This window comes from Acipenser ruthenus, chromosome 24 (genome assembly GCF_902713425.1).
Source record: "Acipenser ruthenus chromosome 24, fAciRut3.2 maternal haplotype, whole genome shotgun sequence".
Taxonomy (NCBI): domain Eukaryota; kingdom Metazoa; phylum Chordata; class Actinopteri; order Acipenseriformes; family Acipenseridae; genus Acipenser; species Acipenser ruthenus.
The window spans coordinates 2335062-2342000 of record NC_081212.1 but is presented as its reverse complement, the minus strand read 5'-3'; the positions used below and the strand labels follow the sequence as shown (position 1 = coordinate 2342000).

The following is a 6939-nucleotide window of genomic DNA, read 5'->3' as shown; positions in this document are numbered from 1 at the left end:
GCTTGGGGCAGACCCTCTCTCCACACACACAGATAAACCAGCGGTGTCCAACACAACACGGATCACCTCTACGTCAAAACGCCTGCCTCCACTTTGGACAACACTGAGTTTTTTGGGAGGGGGAGGGCTATGGCATTGCTTATACAAATTGTATTAAGTTGTTAGATGCATTAATTCAAAGTTTTAATTCACTTTGTTTCTCTTACTGTATTTTTAAAAACAAAACTTTATTTTTTTATTTCTTGCAACTTTACGTTTGTGTAAAAAAAAAAAAACCTTGTGTTTTCTGTACATTTAATGTGATCCTAATGCAATAAAGACGTAGTCACAAAAACATGAATGAAGCGGTACCATTGTTCTGCTGTAGTTTCATTGGCTTTGTCCTGTGGAGAGAGGGAGGGAGGGAGGGAGAGAGAGAGAGAGAAAGTTTGCTGAAAGTTTGCTATTGCACCCCCCTGATCCAAAATGAACGAGGGAGCATGTATCGTGTTCTCTAAGTGAGTGAGAGTGCACTGCTGAATAAAGGATATTCCTTTGTGATCCCTTTAGAAACACAGTCAGACAGACACCACACTTCCTAACCTGGTTTCATTTCAGACACAGCTCTCTCGCATCACAAAGAGTTACAAGACTACACCACAGAGCGCTGTGATTATTACTAACCCTAACTGTTACTTACATCTGTGCGCCTGTGTAACCGCTCACCACAGCAGAACCATAGCAAAGTGTAATAAAGCATAGGGAAGCATTGTAAAGCACAGAGGGGCGTGGTAAAGCATAGGGAAGCATTGTAAAGCACAGAGAGGCGTGGTAAAGCATAGGGAAGCATTGTAAAGCACAGAGGGGCGTTGTAAAGCATAGGGAAGCATTGTAAAGCACAGAGAGGTATGGTAAAGCATAGGGAAGCATTGTAAAGCACAGAGAGGTCTGGTAAAGCATAGGGAAGCATTGTAAAGCACAAAGAGGTATGGTAAAGCATAGGGAAGCATTGTAAAGCACAGAGAGGTCTGGTAAAGCATAGGGAAGCATTGTAAAGCACAGAGGTCTGGTAAAGCATAGGGAAGCATTGTAAAGCACAGAGATGTGTGGTGAAGCACATTACAAAACATGGCAAACCATTACCAAAACTGCACAATTACCATGCATATTTACTGTGGTGAAGGGGTTACATGAACTTCAAATAAGTGGCTTGTTGCATAAAACGCCTTAGTAAGTTACACTGGCCCTCAGCTTCACTCTTCAGGGTTCGTTCAGTTTAGGGTGTAGCAGAGGATTCTCTTTAAGTGTTAAATTCTATACTTAAACGACTCGTTTCACACAGCCCCCGATTAGCACTAATACTGGACTGTCTAATGTTAAAATCGTGTGCCTATACTGCTGTGGAAGGGAAGTGCTAATGACAGCTCCCAGGATGGGACAGGACCAGAGGGCGCTCTCTCCTGCTGCCTCCGCTCTGATCCGGTATGGTTTGGGATTGTTGTGAAATTAAACTCGGCATGACAAACCAGGCTGCAGCCGGTCCTCCCGGCGCATCCATATTGCACGAGTCTGATCTCCATTATTGACGATCAGCGGATGCTGCATGGTTTTTGTATTTTGTATTTTACATTTTAGAAAGTGGGACTCTGAGATGGAGCAGCTCAATGCTCAATCGTGTGGGGCCCGGGAGATCCTTGTCTGAATCCACGGCAGCTCTGTTTTCAGCCTGTCGGAGCAATCCTTTGCCCAGCCCGTTGTCGAGTCCACCTTAACATTAAACAAACACAGGGCACTGCAACCCGTGAAGCTGATCATACCAGCAGTACCAAGACTCCACCAGCAGAGGGAGCCCAAACAACAACTACCGCCAAGGGAAACTGTGTCAAACCGCTAAATTTTAAGCTAACGAGCTGTTGTAGTCATATACGAGAAAATTATCAGTAAGACTTCTTAAAAAAAAACAAAAAAAAAACAGAGGGTGTATATGTTCATCGTATCTATCAGTCACATTTATTCATCATTCAAGAACGTTTGTCCTATTCAGTGCATGTCTTCTAAGAAATGATCACAATTCAGCGACCCTTCGAAAAGTTTCCACGGAGCATTTGCACGGTAATGTAGCCCATGGTTATACTCTGCGTTTAAAACAGTTTACCGTGGTTTGCTGTGTTTAAAAGCAGCTTTACAGCGCCGCTCTGGGCTTTACAATGCGTGCCTATACTTTACCGTGCATTGCCTACGCTTGATTACACTCTGCTGTGCTTTTACTGCGGGAAACTTTCAAAAGGGGATCCACAATTCACAGTCTAAGCCCTTGTTTTAAACGGCTATGTCCTCTTTGCAGGAGAAGGATGGTCTCCCGGTCGCCCTGAACTGTAAGAGTGTATACGCCGATTCCCGAGGTTCCCACAGCACATAAACTCTTACTGTTCGGGACGGGGGAGCAGCGTGGCCCGGGAACACCTTCGCTCGTTCGGTGCCACACTCTGACCACACAGCTGCGATGACGTCACCTCCATTATTCGAGACGTCTTCGGCGTTTATTCCAGGCACACGCCCCCTTCTCTAAATCTCCTGGGTCTCAGTGTATTCAATCCCAGTCGCAATCTGCGTGTCTGAAAAAAGAAAAGCGTGGTTTATTTATATAAATAAGAGTTTGAAAAAAAAGATAAGCTTCACACGAATATGTGTTTGCACTGCCAGGTTCCTCAATCTGCAAGGTAACAGGAAGTTGAACGTTTATTGAGTTGAAAACGATTGCATGGATGGAAGGGAGACCCCTATTCTAGGTTTTACTGCGAGCTTGATTAGCCACAGTGTAGAGGTAACAGGCTCAGGTGTGTCTCATTAAACTCATAGTAAAACCAGGAATTTATCAAACTGCTGTGCAATGGGAGTCTTATTGCCAGCCCTGGTTTAGTCAGCTTTTTATTTCAGTGCTGTTTCTGTGCAGTAGATGGCGCCAGTTCTCTCTGCCAGACCCGAGCAATGACCGAATCCTCGTCGGCTGTCTTATCCAGCTGTTTCCAGAGCTGACCGACGTTATTAAAATCTCCCCTGATGAATAAACGCCCAGGATTGAGCCAGGCGCTGACCGCGGATCTGCCAAACCACACTGAATCAGGCCGACTGGGCCCGCCGCCATGGCAACACAAACACCCAGCCTCGTCCCCATGGTTACTGCGGCTCTAAACCCTGCTCAGCCGTTTGAATTGCGATCCCTGGATTTCTCCGAGCTGATTGTTCAATATATACAATTATTATAAAAAAAATAAATAAACAAAAAGACAGAAAACAATAATAATGATTGCATGCTGTGAAACGGGTAGTTATAGATCTTATAACTGAACTATATGAAGAATTATAGGAGGCACAGGGGGCCTAGTCAAACTAGCTTGGGTCTCTCCTGTTTGCTGAAATCGCTTTTGATGTGGCTGTTCCATAATTTCAGAAGAATAGGGAGAAGCAAGGGATAGAGAGAGGGGTAGAGAGAGGGGGAGGGATAGAGAGAGGGGGAGGAGGAGGGAATGATGGAGGGAGTGGGATATCCAGGGAGCGTGGGCCGGGCTGGCTGTGAGCCCTGCTGAAACTGGAACACACTGTCCTAAAAACAGGAAGTGCAGGCAGGCAGGCAGCCGTCAGCACTGAGGAGTCTCAGAGTCACCTCCCAACCAAAACTGAGGATCAGAGAGAGAGAGAGAGAGAGAGAGAGAGGGAGGGAGAGAGAGACAGAGAGAGACAGAGAGAGAGAGAGAGACCTCGCCAATGCCAGACCTCGGAATGCTAATGATCAAATTCTGCATGCAATTACCAAGTCTCTTTGCCTAACAGATATCACTATTACATGACAAGTGTGTGATTCTATTTGAAGGTTCCTGGATTTTAATTCAAAGCAGTCTTTCAGTTCTGCAAGACCGGTGTTGCTGGGCTGTCAATGGGACCCGTGGTGACGTTTCTTTGTCCAAGCTGTACTGTGTGGTGCTATCAGAGGATCTGAAATCCCAGTGAAAGTGCACGGCAGCGAGACTGAACCAGGGCACTCTGAGAGTGTGTGTTAATCACCAGCAGGCACTGGCACTCCAGTGGACTCGCTGGCACCTCGGGGCCTCCCTCCTCCCTCTCTCTCTCCTCCTCCTGTTTGCTCCTCCTCTCTTTCCACACCCGACCTAGCCCTCCTCTCCACCTCCCTCCTCCCTCTCTCTCTCCTCCTCCTGTTTGCTCCTCCTCTCTTTCCACACCCGACCTAGCCCTCCTCTCCACCTCCCTCCTCCCTCTCTCTCTCCTCCTCCTGTTTGCTCCTCCTCTCTTTCCACACCCGACCTAGCCCTCCTCTCCACCTCCCTCCCCTCCACCTCTCTCCTCCTCCTGTTTGCTCCTCCTCTCTTTCCACACCCCACCTAGCCCTCCTCTCCACCTCCCTCCTCCCTCTCTGCAAACCCAAAAGGAATCTGTGAGTTTGCGGTTACTCTGTTTACAAAACACCCCACTGCTTCCCATTACGTCAGCCACCACTCCAAACAGACTCCACCCACTGCTTCCCATTACTGCATGACGTCAGCCACCACTCCAAACAGACTCCACCCACTGCTTCCCATTACTGCATGACGTCAGCCACCACTCCAAACAGACTCCACCCACTGCTTCCCATTACTGCATGACATCAGCCATCACTTCAAACAGACTCCACCCACTGCTTCCCATTACTGCATGACATCAGCCACCACTTCAAACAGACTCCACCCACTGCTTCCCATTACTGCATGACGTCAGCCACCACTCCAAACAGACTCCACCCACTGCTTCCCATTACTGCATGACATCAGCCATCACTTCAAACAGACTCCACCCACTGCTTCCCATTACTGCATGACGTCAGCCACCACTTCAAACAGACTCCACCCAATGCTTCCCATTACTGGATGACGTCAGCCATCACTCCAAACAGACTCCAACCACTGCTTCCCATTACTGCATGACATCAGCCACCACTCCAAACAGACTCCACTCCCTCTTATTATTTACTTTATTTTGTGTAATTAGAATGAGGTGTTTAATCTTTTACCTAGTAGGGTGGCCTAGTGGTTAGAGCTGAGGGACGGGAGAGAGGCAGTGTGATGCTGTAGCAAAGCACTGGTGAGAAAGATATACTGTTACAGAGAAATGTATTATTAACAATATTATAAATCAAACAAATACATGCATCAGGGATGGGACTCCCATTGCATAGCATTTTGATCCATTCCAGATTTTACCATGGGCCTGAGTAATCACAGTTTATAGGTAACAGGTGTGTCTAATTTGGCTTGGAGTAAAACCTGGCGTGGCACAGACTGCTGTGCAGTAGGAGTCTAAAATGCCCACCCACATATACATAAACAGATGAAGGCTTCAGCTGAAACGTTTGTCTGCTTTACTTAGTAACTTATAGGCTTTACCATACATGCATAGGAAAGCTTGATGTGGTTGGTCTGGCTTCTCCTCTCCTCTCCTCTCCTCTCCGCTCCGCTCCTCTCCTCTCCTCTCCTCCTCCATCCAGCAGCTCCCAAACAAGCCGGTTTTCCAAAAACATTCCAGCGCTCCAGACAGCATTCCTCAGGTTAACCAGCTTTGATTGTCCCAAACTCATCCCAAGAAACCAGCTTCATATGGCGCTGTCTGTTTTTATTTCTCCCTCTCTAAAATACGTCCAGATTTACTTTAACCAAACTTAATCACTATTATTATTATTACTGGATTTTAAATCGCCGGTGCCAGTCAGCTTACTTCACGGATAATAAAATAGTCCAGGACAATCCAGAGTGTTTTAATTTAATCAAACACAAGCTCAAGTTGAATACATTCAAGTCTAGTGTGCAGATTCTTTAAATCCCCAGCTCCATGAGACTTCCTTCCTCTTCATGGTGCACATGTAGGCTCTGCGTGAGTGTGTGTGCGTGTGTGTGTGTGCGAGTGATTGCATGTATATTTATAGATATATAGAACCCCCGTGTGTAAGGTAACTCCCATGTTCCGTAAGCCCCCCCCCCCCCCAGTCACACAGCTTTCCTGACCAATGGGTTTGACGGCGCTGCCCAGAACAGGTTGCACAACACGGAAAGTTGTTGTGTAACAAAAAGTTAAAAAAATAAAAAAAATAAAAAAATCTAAATTCCTTTGTCTGGGAGTCAAGTATCCAGCTTTAAACTGCACAGGAAATTTCTGGAGCTTGCTGTTGTTATTAAAACCATGTGTGCTCTTCTTTGCCAGAGAGAGAGAGAGAGAGAGAGAGAGAGAGAGAGAGAGAGAGAGAGAGAGAGAGAGAGAGAGAGAGAGAGAGAGAGAGAGAGAGAGAGAGAGAGGAAGGAAGGAAAATATATTCAAAATCTCTTCTTGCTAAATTATCCTTCAAACTGGAAATTAGCTGTAGCAGGGTATCTCAGAGATGTGGAAGGTAGTGGGTTTGAGTAGCTCAGTGGTTATAGTGCTGGGCTGCAGTGTGGGAGGCAGTGGGATTGAGTGGCTTAGTGGTTATAGTGCTGGGCTGCAGTGTGGAAGGTAGTGGGTTTGAGTAGCACAGTGGTTATAGTGCTGGGCTGCAGTGTGGAAGGTAGTGGGTTTGAGTAGCACAGTGGTTATAGTGCTGGGCTGCAGTGTGGAAGGTAGTGGATTTGAGTAGCTCAGTGGTTATAGTGCTGGGCTGCAGTGTGGAAGGCAGTGGGTTTGAGTAGCTCAGTGGTTATAGTGCTGGGCTGCAGTGTGGAAGGCAGTGGGTTTGAGTAGCTCAGTGGTTATAGTGCTGGGCTGCAGTGTGGAAGGCAGTGGGTTTGAGTAGCTCAGGGGTTATAGTGCTGGGCTGCAGTGTGGAAGGTAGTGGGTTTGAGTAGCTCAGGGGTTATAGTGCTGGGCTGCAGTGTGGAAGGTAGTGGGTTTGAGTAGCACAGTGGTTATAGTGCTGGGCTGCAGTGTGGGAGGCAGTGGTTT

General features: G+C 47.0%; 1 long non-coding RNA gene across 1 annotated transcript; it reads right to left on the bottom strand.

Moving 5' to 3' along the window:
- Positions 1-1970: 1970 nt before the first annotated feature.
- On the bottom strand, positions 1971-5926 carry LOC117963302 (uncharacterized). Its single transcript, XR_009308442.1, has 2 exons — positions 5420-5926; positions 1971-2594 (listed from the first exon to the last, which is right to left on the bottom strand). It is a non-coding gene; the product is annotated as an uncharacterized LOC117963302 (long non-coding RNA).
- Between the last annotated feature and the right edge of the window lie 1013 nt (positions 5927-6939).